The 19,963-nt window shown below is 38.4% G+C and overlaps 1 protein-coding gene and 1 pseudogene across 12 annotated transcripts in view; both read right to left on the minus strand.

Annotated features, from left to right (window-relative positions):
• The window catches only part of HMBOX1 (homeobox containing 1), a 156,674-nt gene that overhangs the window by 18,561 nt on the left and 118,150 nt on the right, over window positions 1-19,963 (minus strand). The gene's annotated exons all lie outside the window — the stretch shown is intronic.
• LOC308555600 (mitochondrial carrier homolog 2-like) lies at window positions 12,791-17,415 on the minus strand (annotated as a pseudogene). The gene is made up of 4 exons: window positions 17,348-17,415; window positions 15,562-15,665; window positions 13,262-13,766; window positions 12,791-12,993 (listed from the first exon to the last, which is right to left on the minus strand). The product of its transcript is annotated as a mitochondrial carrier homolog 2-like (transcript).

Here is a 19,963-nt window from a genome sequence, read left to right on the forward strand (position 1 = left end):
AATTAGGTTGACTGCACTCATCCTTAGCGTCATCAGACCCATAAGGTTATATGTGAGAATAGAATGCTTATTAGTGGAACTTTCTCTGTCATTTATGAGTTTAAATAAAGAAAAATAATTTTCGTACTTGGAACCCGCAAACTTAAAATCAGCAAATTATCCTTTGTCAAATTCTAATACGTCCATTTCTTCAGGGGCTTCCTCTCCCCTCGAAAGCAGCTTTCACCCTTCCCTTACTCTCCTGTCCACATTGGTGGAAATGCCATCCTACTTGGAATAAACACTAGAGGCCCCTAACCTTTCCTGTGAACCCCCACACCTGACTTCTGACACTGCCGCTCCGTGGAGAGCATCCTTTGCTGCAGTCCCGACACAACAGCTGCCAGCACTGAACAACCCCTCCTTTTCGAAGACATAAGTCATAGAACTACAGCATCCCAGGCTTTTCAACTACAGTCCTCCACTCTGGTCTCCTGCTTTATTCCATGGTAAGTATCTTTCCCCACGTGATTTTCTGCTACCATTTTTAGGAACCCAGTGTTCACAGTGAGGATTTCTCAAGTCTCGGTTCCCCTAAGCGCTCCACTTCCACGTTCCTACTGAACTTTATCTTTACTACACTTCCACTATTTACTTGGGCAAAGGCTCACTGGATGTGTTCCATAAACCAGCATCACTGGCATCACTGAGGAGCTTGTTAGAAAGGAGAATCTCAGACTAAATCAGAATCTGAGTTTTAACAAGAGCTCCAGGTGATTCGGATGTACATTAACATGTGAAAAGCACTGGATTAGCTCATTCATTTAAAATTCAACAGCAAAGACGACAAAACCAGATATTAAACACCTACTGTTATGTGTTTGCACTATAGCAATATACTTGTGAAATTCCACAGTCTAAAGAGAATACTGTGGGAACAAAGATGAAGACATGCTCAGTGTTTTTTTTTGCAGGAGCCTGGAAAGACTTGACAGAGGAAGTGCCGCCTGAGTTAAGCTTGAAGATGGGCAGGAGCTTACAAGGCCAAGGGGAGGAGGAAGAGCATTTCATGCAAGGGGAACAGCATGTGCAGAGGCAAAGTAGATAAACACCTTCAGGGTTCTGTGCAGTGTGGAGAAAATACGGGGTTCACAAGGAGAAATGAGGACATATTCGCCAGGAAAAGTAGAATGGGGCCAGCTTATGATGAGCCTTGTCTGTTCTTTAAGTAGTAAAGACTTCACCCTGAAATTGAGGTTTTCAAGACACAGATATGTTCCCATCTGTGTTTTGAAAGAAAACATGTTTTCTAGCCTCAACCCTCAGAATTCTACCTCCATAATATTCAATTCTGAAATTCCCCAACTTTCTACTTACATACTCCTCCTTTTCAAAATAATTTATTCTTCACTTTCTTTATAATCTTAAATCCCTTAACCTTCCCAGCACCCAACTTCAAAAACTCTGTATATCTATTGCTTTTCTCCTGGCCTCACCCCTCATTTCATAGCCTCACTCCAGGGTCAGCCAAATCAACAGTATCCCTAAGGAGAAACTTTAGCTTTATTTAGCTTTTCTGTCCCTTCACCATACCTATCCAGCCAATCCCCTACCCTGTAGAGAGCACCTTCCACATGTTTTCTTCCATCCTTCTATCAGGGTACCAAGTGTTCCTGGACAAAGTCATTAAAGAGAACTAATTGGTTTCTTTAAAAACCCACGCTTTTCAACCTTAATTTGACTCCTCATTTCTGATGAGAAAACTTTGTCCTTTCTATAAAAAAAAATAAATTTATTTTATTTTTCAATTACAGTGGCATACATTATTATCTTACTTTCAAGTGTACAACATAGTGGTTAGATGTCAATATAACTTACAAAGTGATTAGCTCGGTAAATATAGTACTCAGTTGAAACCATATGTGGTTATTACAATATTATTGACTACATTCCCTACACTGTACTTTATAGCCTAGTAACTATACTTATAATTGGAAATTTGTATATCTCACTTCCTTTAACAGTTCACCCATTCCCTCAACCCCTCCCCCATCTGGCAACCATCAATTTGTTGTTTGTGTGCATTTCTGTTTTGATTGTTTGTTTATTTTGTTGGGTTTTTTTAGGTTCCAAATGTAAGTGAAATCATATGGTATTTGTCTTTGATTTCTTTTACTATAATACCCTCTAGGTCAATCCAAGTTGTCACAAATGGCAAGATTTCACTCTTTTTTATGGCTAATATTCCATTGCATATATGTAACACATCATCCATCCATCCATTGAAGGACACTTAGGTTGCCTCCCTATCTTGGCTATTATAAATAATGCCACAATAAATATATATATTTTATATCTTTATTGATTTTAGAGGAAAGGACAGGGAGAGATAGAAACATCAATGATGAGTGAGTCATTGATCGGCTGCCTCCTGCACGCCCCCGAGTGGGGATCGAGCCCGCAACCCGGGCATGTGCCCTGACCAGGAATCGAACCCCGATCTCCTGGACCCTAGGACGACACTCAACTGCTGAGCCACGCCCGGCGGGCAATGCTCAATAAACATAGAGCTGCACATATCTTTTTGAATTAGTGTTTTGGATTTCTTTGGATAAATACCTAGAAGTGGAACTGCTGAATCATATGGTAATTCTATTTTTAATTTTTTGAGGTAGCTCCATACTATTTTCCACAGTGGCTGCACCAGTCAGCATTCCCACCAACAATGCACAAGGGTTCCCTTTTCGCCACATCCTCGACAACACTTGTTTGTTGATGACAGCCATTCTGGAATGTGTGAGGCAATATCTCATTGTGGTTTTAATTTGCACTTATTTGATAATTAGTAATACTGAACATCTTTTCATATGTCTATTGGCCATCTGTATGTCCTCTTTGGAGAAGTGCCTATTCAGATTTTTAATCAGATTGTTCGTTTGTTTGTTTTTGGTGTTAAGTTGTATGAGTTCTTATATATTTTGGATATTAACCCCTTATAGGATCTATCATTGGCAAATATATTCTTCCATTCAGTAGGTTGTCTTTTCATTTTGTTGATGGCTTCTTTCATTGTGTAAGAACTCTTTAGTTTGATGTAGTCCATTTGCTTATTTTTTTGTTTCCCTTGCACAAGGAAACAAATCCAAAAAAATATTGCATAGAGGAATTCAAAGAATTTATTGCGTATGTTTTCTTCCAGGAGTTTTAGGGTTTCACGTCTTACACTTAAGTCTTCAGTGCATTTTGAATTTATTCTTTATGTGGTGTAAGAAAGTGGTGTCGTTCCTTTTTTTTTTTTGCATGTACCTTCCAGTTTTCCCACCACCATATATTGAAGAAACTGTCTTTACCCCACTGTATATTCTTGTCTCCTTTATCACAGATTTATTGACGACACGGAAGTGAGTTTATTTCTGGGCTCTCTATTCAGTTCCATCAGTCTATGTGTCTGTTTTTACGCCAGTACTATTGTTTTGATTACTATGGCCTTGTAGTATAGCTTGATATCAACTAGCTTTCTCAAGATTGCTTTGGCTATTCAGGGTCTTTTGTGTTTCAATATAACTTTTTAGATTATTTGTTCTAGTTCTGTAGGGGGGGGAAGCCACTGGTATTTTGATGGGGATTATATTGAATCTATAGATTGTTAACAATGTCCATACTAACCAAAGCAATGTTAATTCTTCCAATCGATGATCATAGCAAATCCTACCATTTATTTGTATCATCTCCAATTCCTTTTTTCTGCAACTTACAGTTTTTGGAGTAGAGGTATTTTACCTCTTTCATGCAGCCATTATGAAAACTGAATGGAGGTTCCTCAAAAAATTTTAAAAAATACCACATGCTCTAGCAATCTTACTTCTGGGTATGTACCCAAGAAAACGTACATACTACCTCAAAAAGATAGATGTAGTCTGTGTTCACTGCAGTATTCTTTACAATAGCCAAGACATGTAAGCAACCTAAGTGCCCACTGAGAGATGAATGGATAAAGAAAATGTGGCATTTGCGTGCACACACACAATGGGTATTATTATTCAGAATGCCATACAGAAGAATGAAATATTGCCATTTGCAACAACATGGTTAGAAATGAGGGCATTATTCTAAGTAAAATAAGTCACACATAGAAAGACAAATACTGCATGATTTCATTTATATGTGATCTCTAAAACAAAACCCACAGGTGGGTGATGGGGATGGATGAAACAGGTAAAAGGAGTCAAAAGGTACTAATTTTCAGTTATAAGTCATGAGGACATAACAGACAGTATGGTGAGTACAGTTAAAAATTCTGTATTGCATATTTGAAAGCTGCTAATACACTAGATGTTAAGATTTCTCATCACAAGAAAATGTGTGTTTCCCCACTGTAAAAGTCCTATTTGCCCTTTTGTTATTAATAAGTGTGTTGTAGAGTAGATCCATTTAAATTATGTAAATACATCATTCCTCATCAAAATATAACCCAATAGTTTCAGCATACATTGATGACTATTGCCAAATGGTGATTTTTCTATTACTCCTTCCACATTTATCAACATTTGTGCAAGAAAGTGCTCTCACTAATCCTTTTATTGATCGTTTATTTATATTTGTGTGGACTGATTCTTAGTAGAGCCCAGAGAGGAGAGTTAAGCACCTGAGGCACAAAATTTTAAGGAGGCACTTGCTCTGTGTTAAGTGTCTTCTTAAAAGAAATATGCCTATAGAAGGGATAAAAGGTGATGGAAAATAAGTATGGATGGGTAAAAGGAAATAATATGAGGCAAAGGAAGCAACTTGTATAAAGAAAGGGGGTCACAGCGCGGCTGGCATGGCTCAGCAGTTGAGCATTGATCTAGGATCCAGGGGACTGTGGTTTGATTTCTGGTCAGGGCACATGCTCAGGTTGCAGGCTTGGTCCTCAATTGGGGGGGGGGGAGGGCGCAGGAGGCAGCTGATCAATAACTCTCTCATCACTGATGTTTTCCTCTCTCTCCCCCTTCCTCTCTCTGAAATCAATAAAGATATATTTAAAAGAAAAAAGAAAAAGGGGTTCATGAAAGAGCTTAATATGTTTTGAGATGGGAAGGAGTTGTGTGTGGCTGGAATAGATTGTATATAAGACTAAAATGAAGAAAAACACTGGGTCCAGATTTTAAAGGATACAAGAAAATTTGCAGTTAACTTTTTAGGCAACTGAGAGCAAACATTTTCAAGCAGGGGTATTAAATGATCAAACTTATTTTTGTAGGGTAATATCTCTGGTGAAACGAGGCAGAAGCCAGGCAGCTACGGCAATAGCTGAGGAGAGGGTCTGAAGCAGGATGAGGCATGGAAATAGAGAGGAAAGGTGAGATTCCAGGTATATTTCAGAATGGCAATAAAACTCACTCAGGACAGCCTCACCACCCAGGTTCAGGCACCTGCCCCGCCCCAACAGCCTTAGGAATAGTACACACTATTTATTATTTACCTTTAAGCATTTTAACCTTTATGTTGAAGGAACAGGTAGCTCTAGTTATCAGGTGGATAAATTGTAGGAGAACTTGGCTCTAAGACTCCTAAAGGGACCTGTTTCTGAACTGGAGCTCGAGAGTTCAAAACATACTTCTGTCCCATATAAGAATGTTTATAGCCCTAGACATTTTCTAAGACAAAAAGGGGGGAGAAATATTAAGAAACCTATAGGTAACAATAAAAAAGTGATAAAAGAAATCCGCGGGGTACTACACTTTTTAGACAAAGGACATTATTGTCAGCTGAGTAATCGGTGAATATCTTCACAGACAGAAACCAAATGATCCTTTTGCCAGAAAATGACAGTCAAGAATTAAAATGAAAAGTGGCAAAATAATTTACAGAGATGGGAAACCATAAGCTAGTAACAAATGGAAATGTCCTTGAGGCACTTTCATTTCAATAACACTGAAGACTATAAAAATTGCAGCCAGAAATTCGTTTTGTGTCTTAGTGAGCATATTTTAGAAAACACAGGGACTGACTCCCTAAGCAAGGAATAACGCCATGTAAATGAACATTGTTTTCTGTGCCTTTGTGCGAACTCTCTCTGCTGAAGAGATATTTTAACCTCACCATTCCAGTAATTCAGAGATTTCAGGATTGTCAGACACTGCCCACTCTCTACAGTCAGTGTGCATTTCTTCATCACTTAGTAAAACTACTGGGCAGTGGGCAGGAAAGAGAATAACATTAAACTAAAACACTTTGAAATCTAATTGTTCCATCTCCTATTTGAGAGTATCTATGTGTTAAATGATCTTCAGCAACAAAGTAATTTTAAAAATGTTCTTTTCTTCTTTCTGTTTTTAAACCGAGTGAAGGCAGAGAGATAAAAGGAATGTACAGCAATTGTCCTTTGTTGATCCATAAAGGTCTAAGGAATACCTTCAGTTCACTTACAGACCAGGATATTCTTTATTTTATCCAAAGATGTCAAAGCCCCTCTGATACTATTCATACCTTAAAATACCCACAGAAACAACCAGGGGCCAGAGAAAAGTAAGCCGGGCAGAGCTGCAAATCAGCTCTGCATATGACTCCTCTTCATTTAACGTGGACCTCGGGACAGTGAGGAATCTTAGATGATTAGTCACTGATCAATCTCTACATTTGAGAACTAGGACAATGACAAGCTTCCCCAAAGTAACAGAGCTGGCTGGGACCAGAGCCAAGCCTCTTGTGTTCTGGGTCCATGCTCTTTCAACTACTGCTTGTGTAGGAAGTTGCTGAGTGCCATCTGAGAATTCACGTCCACCCAGAACTTCAGAAAGAGATCTTATTAGGAAACAGGGTCTTTGCAGACGCAGTTATGGTAAGTATGAGGTCACACTGGGCCGGAGATCCAATGAGAGTGTCCTTAAAGAAAAAGAAAAGCACAGGGGAGACCACGTGGCAGTGGAAGCGGACATCGGAGTGACGCCTCTGTAAGCCAAGGATCGGCGGCAACTGCCAGCAGCCAGAAGAGAGGCACAGGAGGCCCCCGAAGGAACCAACTCTGCCGATGCCTGGGTTTCAGAGTTTGGCCTCCAGAACTGTGAGCAAATACTCCTCTGTTGTTTTAAGCACCCAGTTTGTGGAGATTTGTTAAGTCAGCCCTAGAATGCGCTGGGTAAATAGGACAAAAAGAATGGAATGGTCTTAAGAGATGATGATTCAAGGTCCTACCTTGACGGACTTAACTTTACCACAGGCACCCACCTGGCAAGTAGACTGGAGTAAGCAGCTATTTCTTTAAGTAAGTAGTCTGTCAGCTGAGTAGGGCAATTTCTTCTCTACAAAGTCTGGTCAAATACTGAAAAGTTCTAACTTTACCCTTTTTCCTAGTGATCCAAGTTGCACCCTGCTGGCCTCTTTCTGATGGTTAACACTGTTCTTCATTTAAACATTTTCCACAATGACCCCCATTTCAAAGCTCTCCTCAACTTTTTTAGATTGGCTGCTCCTTGTAACAAATGGGCTGAGATTGCTGTATTCACCTGCATCTTCAACTTGTGCAGCACTGACTTTTTTAAAATCTTGGAACACTAAGTACACATAAATATTTCTGTTACACACCACACACAGGTTATTGATATGAGTACGAGTCAACAAAAAATCTGCTCAGAAATATATAATAAAGCAAGTATAGTAAGGACTTCCAGTCAAGATGGCAGAGTAGGAAAATGTTGTGCTTGCCTCCCCCGCCCCATGGCCACATCCAAGTTAACACTAAATTACAGAACCACCCTCACTGACAACCACGTGAAGATCTGCTGAACAGAAGTCCTACAACTAAGGATATAAAGAAGCCACGACTGGGAGGAGAGGTGGAAGCTCAGAATGGGCAGGTCCCACACCCACGTGTGGCAGTTAAGAATCAGGACAGCGATCTCAGCTGCAGAGATACTCCCTGAGGAGCAAGGGGTCCCAGCCTGGAGCATCAGAGCTGGGAAAAGGGGTCCCCACAAATGTTGGCTGTGAAAATCATCAGGGACTCAGTGTGGGTGAGACGGAGGGCTACTGTAGACCTAGATGTCCTCTTAAAGGGCCCAAGCACTTGCTCACACTTGCCCTAAGCTCCAGCAAGGGGAAAGCAGTTCAAAACATCAGGAACATACAAGGAGGAAGTAAGATCGCTGCAGGGAGAAGGCTGGAGGAGAAGGGGTTGAGACAGTTCACTCTGGGGACGGAGGTGCTAACACCACTATTCCTTTGTTGAACCCTCCCACAACTCAGGGGTCAAATGAGCTCCCCTTTAACCTGGCTAACACTGTTCACCCACCCTGGGTGTTCATTGAGACCTACCAAACGATCAGGGGCAGAACCTCTTCTAGCAGTTCCTCCACACAAGGAGCCTGCCTCAGACGTTCCTAAAATCTCAAAAGTCCACAAACCTCAAACAAGCAGCAGCTGGACTTGATGTGCACTATATCTCTTGCTAAGCTACCCAAGCCTGGCATAAGCAGGGACCAGTAGCCTCAATTAAGTGGCCATAAACTTGGCATAAGTGGTAGTTGGCCTCGGCTCACATCGTGGTACCCACCAGAGGGTACCAAGCCCAACACTAGTGGTAGCCAGCCTTGGTTCGCGGAATAGCCTCTCTCAAGTACCTCCAAGCCCAGCACAAATGGCAGATAACTTTGTAGCTCCTATCAGACAGCCCCAAGCCAGGCACAAGCAGTAGCTGAGCTTGACCTGCACCAGAGCCCTCCCCAGGAGGCCTCAGAACCAACACACCCAGTGGTTGGCTTCAAACCACATCAGAACACCATCCAACCATCTCCACAACTGACAGGCCCAAAGGGCAGGCTCACTAGACGCCCACTAAAGCAACTCCCACACAACAGCTCATTCACTGTAGTCACAGTCAGCCCTCAGTCAGCCAGCCTGAGTGTCAATCCCACCAACTGATGTGACAACAGCAAGCAAGGCTCAACTACAACAGAGGGTACACAGAACCCAAATAAGGGACACCCTTGAGCACCCAACTAAGATGACTGGGGAGACTGTGCCACTGGGCCCCACAGGACACCTACAAAAGGCCACTCTTTCAAGACCAAGAGATGTAGCAGCCCTACCTAATACATAGAAATAAACACAAGAAGGCAACCAAACTGAGGAGACAAAGAAACATGTTACAAATAAGATATAGAATTTAAAACACTGGTTGTAAAAAATTGCCAGTTATAAAAATAGTCACAGGGATGTAAATTATAGCATAGGGAACACAGTCAATAACATTGTAATAACTATGTATAGTGTCAGATGGGCGCTAGACTTATTAAAATGATCACTTCATAAGTAATATAAATGTCTAATCACTATATGTACACCTGAAACTAATATAATGTATGTCAACTAACTGAAAAATAAAATTATTAAAAAATAGTCACGGGGATGTAAAGTACAGCATAGGGAATATAGTCAATAATGTAATAACTTGTATGGTGTCAGATGGGTACTAGGCTTATCAGGGAGATCACTTCAAAAGTTATATCTAATCACTATGTTGTACACCTGAAACTAATATAGTATTGTATGTCAACTGTAATTGAAAAATAAAAATTATTAAAATTTTTAAAAAGTATAATAAAATGTTAATGATAGAATCTAGATGGTAACTGTAAAATTCTTTCAGCTTCATTGTATAAAAATTTCACAATAAAATATTGGGAAAACAGTAACTGGTAATATTAACAAGAAGATAATAAATTCTAGCAGCAGGCCTATTAAATCAGAAACAAGGCAACAGAGCCCACTATCTCCAATACAACTTTTTCTCTTGCTACAATTTAACATTCTTCTGAAAGTCCTAGTTAATACAATAAGACATGAAACAGAATTAAGAAATGAAGTGGGAAAGAGGGCCACAAAACTACCATTTGCATATTACACTGTATCAAGAAAAACAAGGGATAAATTGAAAATACCTCAGAAATAATCAGTGGTTCAGTAACATATACACAAACAAAAATGTCAAAATTTTCCCATGTGTAAGTAATAATCAGTTTGACAAAAGAAAAAAGGTATATATTCATGAGAGAGAAAAAAAAAGAGAACTAAAAACACCTAACAAGAAATCTGACAGGTATAAAAAAGATGTAAGAAATGAAGAGGCATCTAACACATTACTAGGTAACAGTGAGTAATAGGACAATGTCATTTCTTCCCAGATGAATTGTTAGGTTTAATGTATTTCAATCGAATTAAAACACACTTTTTCTCTTTTTTCTAGTGGGAGTGGTATGAGTCAACAATATAATTCTAAAGTTCACCTGGAAAACCAGATAAAAATGGACAAGAACACTGTGAAAATAAATAGTAATAAATGGGCCCTATCTTGTCAAATATAACAAAACTATAAAGTTATAATAATCAGAACTGCGGTTTAAGAACTGATAAGATCAATAGAACCAACATATAAAATAGTTTTATATGCAAGAAAGAATCTTAAATCTAAGGAGGAAGGGAAAATTGGCTACCTGGAAAAGACCAATTAGATCCTAACCTTATGAACCCAATATATTAGGGTTAAACGTAAAAGTGAAATCATTAAAATAAAAACAAACTACATGAAAATATCTGAACGAGGCAGAATAAGTGATGGAGGCAGTCACAAAGAATAGAGCAATGGATTTATCTACATTTAAATAAAAGAAATTGCAAATACATGCAAATGTACAGCAGAATGAGTTAATGATTTCATTCCATAAGAGGTTAATCTAGATGTAAGAAAACATGACTATACAATAGAAAAATGGGTAAGGAAAAAGAATAAATACCAGAAGATGAAGTATGAATGGTTAATAAATGTGTAAAAATGTTTAGCCTCACTAGAAAGAGAGAAACTTTTATGTGGACAAAAATAAAACACTGCTTCTCACCTACAAAGCTGATTTTCCCTCACCAAAAAGATTACAGTAGGCATGGGAGGTGCAGGCTCTGGTGATAGGAGGAGTGTATGCTCAAGGCCACCATTAGTCATGTGGATAAATTCAGCTTTTTGGAGGGAGGTGGTAGTAATATGGACAAACATATCATTGTTCTTAAGAAAAATAAGTGCCAGGGTGTTCATGTCAGTACTTTTTAATAGGGCAAAACTGGGAAGAATTTAAATGCCTAATAGCCCGGCCGGGCGTGGCTCAGCGGTTGAGCATCGACCTAGGATCCAGGCGACCGGGGTTCGATTCCCGGTCAGGGCACATGCCCAGTTGCAGGCTTGATCAATGACTCATCATTGATGTTTCTATCTCTCTCTCTCCCCTCCTTTCCTCTCTCTGAAATCAATAAAGATATATTAAAAAAAAAAAAGTCTAATAAAGTAATAATGGTAAAATAAATTATGGTATAGTCATTTGAAGAAGAGAGAGGGAGCCATTAAAAAAATCATATTTTCAAAGAACACTTCAAGACATGTGAAAATGTCAGTGAAAAAAGCAGGTTAGAAAACCATATATGAGTTATGCTAATTATGTTTAAAACATAGAGATGTATATAAATAGATAGAAACACTGAAGTATACCAAAATATTTTCAGTGGTTATTTATGAATGAAAGTAGTTTATACACTATGTTTTCTAAATAGTTTACAATGTGTTACCATTAACTTTCTAATAAAAATATTACCCAAAATAAAACTGAATTGGGTTATGTAATATTACAAAAACCTACCTCTAATTAATTTTATAACTGCTTTTCAAAATACATTTCTCTCTTTCACCATTCCTGTATCTGTCTACAAACTGGCAACATAATGTCACAAAATTAGAACCTGAAGTAAATACAGTTGTCAACCTAAATGTCCCACTGCAGGGTTCTGGGTAATAAATTATAGTACATTCTTAAAATGGATTTAATTATTAAAAACTATGTTTTCAAAGAGCATATAAATAATATTAAATACAAAACTACATGTTCAGTATAACCTTTTGTTTAAAAATATATATAGCCTGGCCGGGTGTGGCTCAGCGGTTGAGCGTCGACCTGGGATCCAGGCGATCGGGGTTCGATTCTCTGTCAGGGCACATGCCCAGGTTGCGGGCTCTATCAATGACTCTCTCATCATTGATACTTCTATCTCTCTCTCTCCCTCTCCTTTCCTTTATCTGAAATCAATAAAGATATATATTTTAAAAAAATATATATATATATAGATGTGTACTTAACACAGAAAAATGACTGAAAATAAGTACACGAAAATGTTAATAACTATCTCTAAAGAGTGGTGTGAAGAGGTTTTTGAAATTTCTTCTTTATATATATTTTTGCATTATACCATATTTACGTATCTGCTAATTATGTAATTAAAAAAGCATTATTTGAACATAACGTTTGCTGTCTCAAAGCATGAGTGAAATAGAATTGCATAAATTTATTTTTTTTAAATAAATTCTTTTTTATCTTAATGCTTCTGGCAACAAATTTATACTTTAAAAGTTTGTTTTGCAAACACGCAATAGTACAATGAACAAAAGATGTTCTACACTAATGTATTTTTTTTTTCTATAAATAAGCATTCATTTTTAATTCTACAGACTTAAATAATGGCTCTCTCCAAATCAGTTTTTTGGAAGGTTCACATGACTATAAGAAAAAGCTAAAATACAAATGTGTTCCATTACAGAAGCAGCTGTAAGTTTTCATGGCTTTGTAGCTTCTTAAATGTTTTAGAATAAAAAAGCCTGTGAAAAGAGAAGACTTTTAAGTGGAAAAATTAGTACTGGCCTATGAACAGATAAAAAGGATTCAGATATGAGAAATCGAATTTTGGAATCCTAATTCATAAATGCAATGGAATCCCATAACATAGCTCATTACACATGGATTTAGATAAACCACAAAGTAGATCCTGACAAAGAATCAAAGAACTTGGAGACAACCACAAAGGGATAGGCCAACATACAGCCAAAAAATCCTGTGACAGCTTGGGAATAACTCATTTCATTCATGGTGGAAACCCCACTGTCCAGTGTGTAGGTATTGATGAGGTAGGCCAGCGAGTCACAGAGCCACGAAGAAATGACGTCACCTAGGAGGCGAGGAATAAGACCCGAAAAATCGTAGTATGTCCTCTTCCCCATAGACCAGGGGTGGGGAACGTCGGCCCACGAAATCATTTGGTCTGGCCCTGCCAAGGCCTCAACAAAGAGAAGCAGTTTCAGCCATCACATTAGGGGTGAGTTAATTAAATGTCTGACCAAATATAGCAGGCTAATTTTTAAGTTGATAATTTTGTATGGGCCGAGAATGATGTTATAAATATCCAAATGGCCCTTGGCAGAAAAAAGGTTCCCCACTCCTGCCACAGGTGGTTCCTATGGAGTCAGAGAGTCCACAGTACCTGGATTCTCTGCCGAAGAATTGTACCATGGATGTGAGTGGTCACGTGGAAGGGGTGTGTGTGATGAGGGTAGCAGCAGAAGGAGCCATCATCTCTCTTGTTGTCTTCTAGGTAACTTGGTGGAAGGAAAATGAGACTCTATTTCCAGGACCTACCTAACTCCTCAACTTTGTCACACTCCTGGTAATGCTGTAAAACTCTACTATGGCCCACAGTCCCAAGAACTCCTGAACAGTCTTAGCGTTAAGCCTGTGAACAACTCACACTTCCCATCAATGCTTGCACTGTGCTGAGCATAACAAAAGAGACCAGGAAGCTGACATACTTGCTGCCCCCAAATATTCTGTCCTATTGTGATTCATATCCCACCTGGATGGGCACCTTCAAAGACATGAATGGCTGGGACAAGATTGTAAGACTGGAGCCCAGAAGCATCTGACTGGACGTGTCCGCATGGCATCCTCAGACAGACAGACAGAGCCACCAAAGGGCTGAGCTAGGATGTTGCCAAGTAAGTAAGCATTCAATTTGCTGCTTCTCAGGTTTCTCTATCAAAGCAGCAGCCCCCACAATATCAGAGTGAGCATCAGGAGTCTCCCCCTTCCCTCAGGGTTAGGAATACAGCCTGAAGCTCACAAGTAGCTTACCTTAAAACGTCTTTGATGTCTCTTACTTTGTCTCATAAACTAGTATGTTTTATATTCTATTCAATATTATATGCATTTGTTTTAATATAAAAATGTTTTTCATTACCCATCTTTTCCTCCCCCAAAGTCTTCAAGTAAAGATGATCTAGGAAAATGTAAAAAAAAAAGGAAAAAAGAACTTTAAACTTACCAAGTCTGACCCTTTATTTTTCAGATGAGGACATGAACTTCATGGACGAAAAGCCAGGAGTCTTGATTTGTTCAAGGTCATACCACCTAGAACTCAGGTTTCCTGACTCAGTTCATTGGCTCGAAGGCCTCATAGGAATAGCCATTATTCAGCTAAAACATGATATTGTTTCAGACTTCAAGATGCAAATTTTTGTTCACAGGCTTTGCATCAACAATAAAAATAAATTTTAAAAAAAGATGTAAATCTTTGTAGCAATGAATCATTTAAACTAAACTCTGCTTCCAGAAGCTCTTGTGAATTTACCAAAGATGTGGCAGCATTGTTGAGAAATCTATGATAGCCCCAAAACCACAGCTACATCTCACCTAGGGGCATTTTCCTCCTGAGAAAGGAAATCTAATTGCTCTGGAGACAGCCATAACGCTGGCCGACCCTTCTTCCCTGGGCAGAGGAAAATTAAACAAACCCTGGGGCTTTTCTCTCAAAACATATCAATACATAGTTAAAATCTGTGTATATAGTACAGTTAACCTATGGTGGAAAAGTTAGTGGCACTCCTCAGACACTAGCACCAAAAAAAAGGCTTCCAAATTCTAATCTGGATGGAAAGATGCCTTTCTTCACACATTTAAAAAAGAAAAATCCATACATGAGAGAATTATGGACACAATGTCTGAAATGTGGCCTCACAAAATTTTCACTTCCCAAGGTTCTTCATTGCAAAGATTCTATGTTTAAATACTTGATTTACTCACAGCATGATAACTGCCACTACAGACCCTTGCTATTTGACCAACAGGTTTCAAGGATAACAATGAATTCAGGAGCTGAGTTTTTAAGCACATTTTAGAAAACAACACAGGCTTATTATCACTTGTCCAGTAACATGCAACCCTAAATGAAGCCCGGCCATAGGAGGGATTGTTGTGCGTTTTATTACTACATAGACAATTGTAGAGCAAGTTTCCTTATAATATGTATTACCTTTTTAGTCATCAGTGTTTCTATGAAGACCATGAAAAGAAGACGGCAGATAATTTTCTGGAGTTGTCGGGCAAAGCCTGGCGGAGGTGTGTGTGTGTGTGTGCGCTGAGCAGAGGTGGGCAAAGGGGGAGGGAATATGGGAACATCTATAATAGTGTCAACAGTTTAAAAAAAACAACTGAGAAACATTTCTTTTGAAACGTGTCTCAAACGTGCATGCCACTGAATTCATTAAATGTTTGTTCGACCTTCCATTTTGTTTTAATGAGGAGGAAAAATAAGGAAGAAAAAGAACATGCACAAGAGGGCAGTGTTTGGTTTTGCTGGTCCGTGGACTCCCTGTTTCCCACTGAAACCACCAAATGTGAGTGACAATCATGTGAGGCTCATCCCAAGGAGACAGCGGCAGCTTGGAGACTGAATGGCACCTACTGGATCGCACTCTGTCAAGGCGCTGAAGCTGTCTCTGCCTTGCTTCACTCTGGCTGGGGAGCAGCTCTTCCCAACTCTGTTTTGTCAGCCTTTGCTGGTAGCAACTAGGTTTACAAGAGATGATCTAGAATTGTTAAGTTTCTTATACTTAGTGTTCAAGTTGTCCTGAGGCAGGGAGCCTATTTTTAAATATAAAGTGCTAAATTATAAACTGGCCACTTACTGATCTGACACTACTGACCAAAAATTTACTATAATGTGAAGATCAACAGAACAGGTTTGATAAAAATCAATCTATTGTCTCCCGTATGGTTTTTCCTATGATCAATACTATACTCTGAAAAATGACTCCCTCTTGGCTAAAAGAGTATATATTCTGTATCTAAAATGAGAACTCGTCCTCCCAGAGGGAAGTCTCAACAAACAGTAAACCAACCACACTCAACAGCATAGGTTCTGTGAAAACCAGAGGTGCACTGGTTGGGGAGTATCCTGATACCTCCCTGAGAAGGGAACACACAATGCCTTGCACTTAGGAATACTTACTACTTTCTCTTAAAGCTGCCTTTTACTTCCTGTGTCTTGGGCTTGCTGCTATATATAGTGGGAGTCGATCAAACTACCCAGGATATGGATAAATGACCCTTTAATTGCTTTTAAAAAGCCAAAATTCTGATAACACTTGACAAACAACATGATACTTGCATAATATTGTCAAAGCTGAAAGGTTATCTTACTATTATATGCAAATTAAATAAATTTCTTCACAGTGATACTACAGAGCAAATCTGGGGTATAGTCATGTTATAAGGACAGTATTTTGATGTCAAACTAAGGCATCTATTCCCCCAAAGATGAGAATTATAGGACAGTCTTAAAATAGTTAGAGCTATAGGTGAGTTTGGCCTTTTAGTTGGGTAACATGTCAAAGTTGAAACAAAAAACCCCCCAGAATATCTGGATGAGGCACTATTACGATAGGGATTTCTATGTACATAAGTTTTCAAAATATAAAGGCCAAAGTATAATCTAAAGTATAGATTCTTTAACTGAAATTACACAGTCTGTTCAGGCTTTCTCAACCAAAAGGCAACTATACCTACAAGTTTACATTCTACTAACTCGAGATCTTCAAACATCAAGCACATACGCAGACCTTGGTCATGCTGTGAGTATTTAGTCATTGATAATGGTCTCCTATTGCATTACTACAAGGACCAGAACCACATCTGTCTTGTTAATTACTGTATCCTGCAGTGTCTAGCACAATGAGTGGTACAGAGTAGAAACTCAATTAAGATTTGTTGAGTTTAAAAAAGAAAAGCTCTCTAGTTTTCTGTGAAGGTTTTCTAGTTAGGTCTGTAAGTTGGTCTGTCAGTATTCATGTTTATAATATGATGCTTATAATTCTGCTTCTGGGGTAAATCATATCTTCACTGGTGACTCCTTATATACACCAATATTTACCAAACTGTACTTCATTTCTTTGGAAGCTCTGGCCACAGAACAGCATGAGGAACATAGGGTCTTTAGTACTGTTTAATTGGCTCAGGAACTACAGAAATAAGGGGGTCTGTTGTTTGTACAAAATGAAACTGCTGGCAGATCTTCTCTAAGAGGATGGGGAGAATTTTTAATCTGCCTCAAAAACATTGTGATAATTTCTCTTTCGGCTATTTCTGTTTGACCAAAAAGGAACCAGAAGTATAATCTGCCAATTTAAAAATGCATTTAAAGACAGTTCGTCTTCTTACTGGCTATGAGAAATGGATTGGGATAACTTTACCTGTCGATAAGTGGGGAAGTTTTGTTGTTTTTCCCCTCAAATAGTCTAATGGATTGAGATGAGGTCATGTTCAGGCTCCTGGTGTCTTATATGAATGCTAAGAATTTGTCCTATTTGCAGAGGTACAGGAGAGAGTTCATTGTGTTCTACCCGAGTCGTTCCACAAGGAGTACAAGAGGACAAACCCTTTAAACTCAACTGCCAGCATCCATTAATTCCAAACTTATAGTGTCTTCTTGTGGCATGTTCTATCTTGAAACAGCAATGACATCAGAAGAAAGGGAAAGGAAGACCAGCCTGCCAGGGGCTGCAGTGATAGCAAAACAATATAAGGGAGGGAAGAGTGCATCTATTTTAGGTCACCATTCCTTACAGACCAGGACAAACATCAGATTTTACAGGACTCAACTCTACTCCTACAAAGTGTTTTTTTTGTTTGTGTGGTGTTTTTTGGGGGGGAGGGAGGATGATGACAAAATGATCAGGCCAAGGAAAAATACTGAGGCACTTGAAAGTCACTTTTCTGCTGTTTTTGAGTCATTTTTACTGGATCACTTTAAATCATCAAATTGTTTATCACTGAATTGAAGGTCTTACAACTTCAACAAAATTAGAAAATACTGTTATCACTCTACCACCAACCCTAAGTCTAATATGTCTGGTAGGGAAGACAGGGTATAGCATTTTTAATTTTGCTAACACTGTGGTCTTCTTAAATATTCAATTTACTAAAGTTCAAGCAATACTCACTGATGTCAGACTTTATGTCCAGTACAATGCTAGCCTATGGGCCACCTGAGTATAACCAAACTCCAGCCTGCAGAAGCACATAAACTATACCACTGAAGTATAAGGTAAATTTACTTAACAGATGGTAAAACAGTCCACTCTGGTGAAGGTATGACTCAATTTTTCTTCCTAACAATGCACTGCTACAATAATAGAAGCCAGTAGGAAAACTGGATTTGACTATAACCCACCTTTATAATATAAGAAAGCAAGAAAAATGGATCAAAAGATTTTAAAAAAATTGAAAACAGTTGAAATTTCAACATATTTCCCTGAACACATAGAAAGGGGAATATTATTTAGGCTCTTGTCTTCAAAAAGAAAGGCTGAGATTTTTCAAAACAGTTCCAATTTTTAATTCCCAGGGCTTTCACAAAGTCCATCCCCAAAATGACTCCCTATCATAAAAGTTATTATCAATGAGTTATATGTAGGAGGAAAGTGGCACAAGCATGGATGTAAATACAGATGTTTTAAGAAAGAGACAATGTTGCAACTGTGGCAATACAGGGTTTTCTACAATCTGGGTAACCTACTTCCCCAGCCTCATTTCCTGCCTGACTGACCATACACTGGTTACCCAATTTTCATGCCTCTGTGCCTTTGCATACACTGCTTCCACTGCCAATAATGCTTTCCTTCCTCTTCCCAACTCATCAAAATCATCCCTGCTCCTCAGGGCCCAGTTCCAATGTCACCTCAGTGTTGCCTTTCCTCTCACCACTCTCCTCTGTGTCCCACTGCACTTGGGATCTATGAGGGGTTTTTAACCGGAGTCCTCAGACAGACTGAGACCTCATGGAGTAAACCTGATCTTTAAATATGCTTCAGCACTGGGGATGAATGACTTTCTTTTGAGTGAAAAAATGCTAAGTACACTTTCATTGGCTGAGGCTTAGGAATCCAAAAAATAACTCTTCAGAAAATTCCATTTGAAGAAATCACAGCATTCTTTTTGAAAGTTCTTATTTCATCTTTTTGTACTGACTGTTTAGTAGTAGGAGGAATATATTTATTAAACACCACAATTTGAGTCATATATCATGCTTACTTTGCATGTCGTTTAATATTAAGTCATAGTATATCTTTTATAGCAAGTAATTTGCCTGAGGATACATAGCTCGTAGGACAGTTGAGACTGAAACCCCAGACTTTCTAACTTAAAAATCTATGTTCTTAACAACTATATTATCAGAAAGAAACAAAAAGACAAAAAGTAACATAAAAATGTACTAACCAACAAATCATTTATTCTAAAATTATTAGCTCTCCCAATCTTTATCTTTGTATGCTTATAACTTTTTACATTATTGTAATAATCCATCTTTTCTTCTTTCACTTAACACTTTCTCATTCACGGTTCTTCAAATTAGGTTACACCTGTCATTTTACCAAGACATCCCACTTAATAGACTCACCATCACTGACTTAGCCTCTTGCTAAAAAGTAGCATAGGCAAATGTAAAGAAACTGGGAAAAAATTCACTGAATTTCCTATCCAAACAAAATTACTATCCTGGTCAGATGGTTTCTTTGATCCTACATGTGAAAAAAAGATTTTTTTTTTCAACTAGTCTATTCAATTCAGCAGCAACAAAGAAGAAAATGAGATGTAAGTTTCTTTGCGATTGTAAAGTACTGAAGAAAGTTTTATGTTTAGAAATAAAATGAAAAATAAGCAAATTTCTTTTAAGCAGTAAGAATGTTTTTAGTTTTCTTATTTTATAAGGAATAAGGAAGTAATTCTCACAACCTAGGACTGATAAAAGGTAGGTGAACAATGATTTCTTTGCATTTCCAGGTATTTCAATACTTAAGGTATTTCAT

Source organism: Miniopterus schreibersii, assembly GCF_964146895.1.
Source record: "Miniopterus schreibersii genome assembly, chromosome: 4".
NCBI lineage: Eukaryota > Metazoa > Chordata > Mammalia > Chiroptera > Miniopteridae > Miniopterus > Miniopterus schreibersii.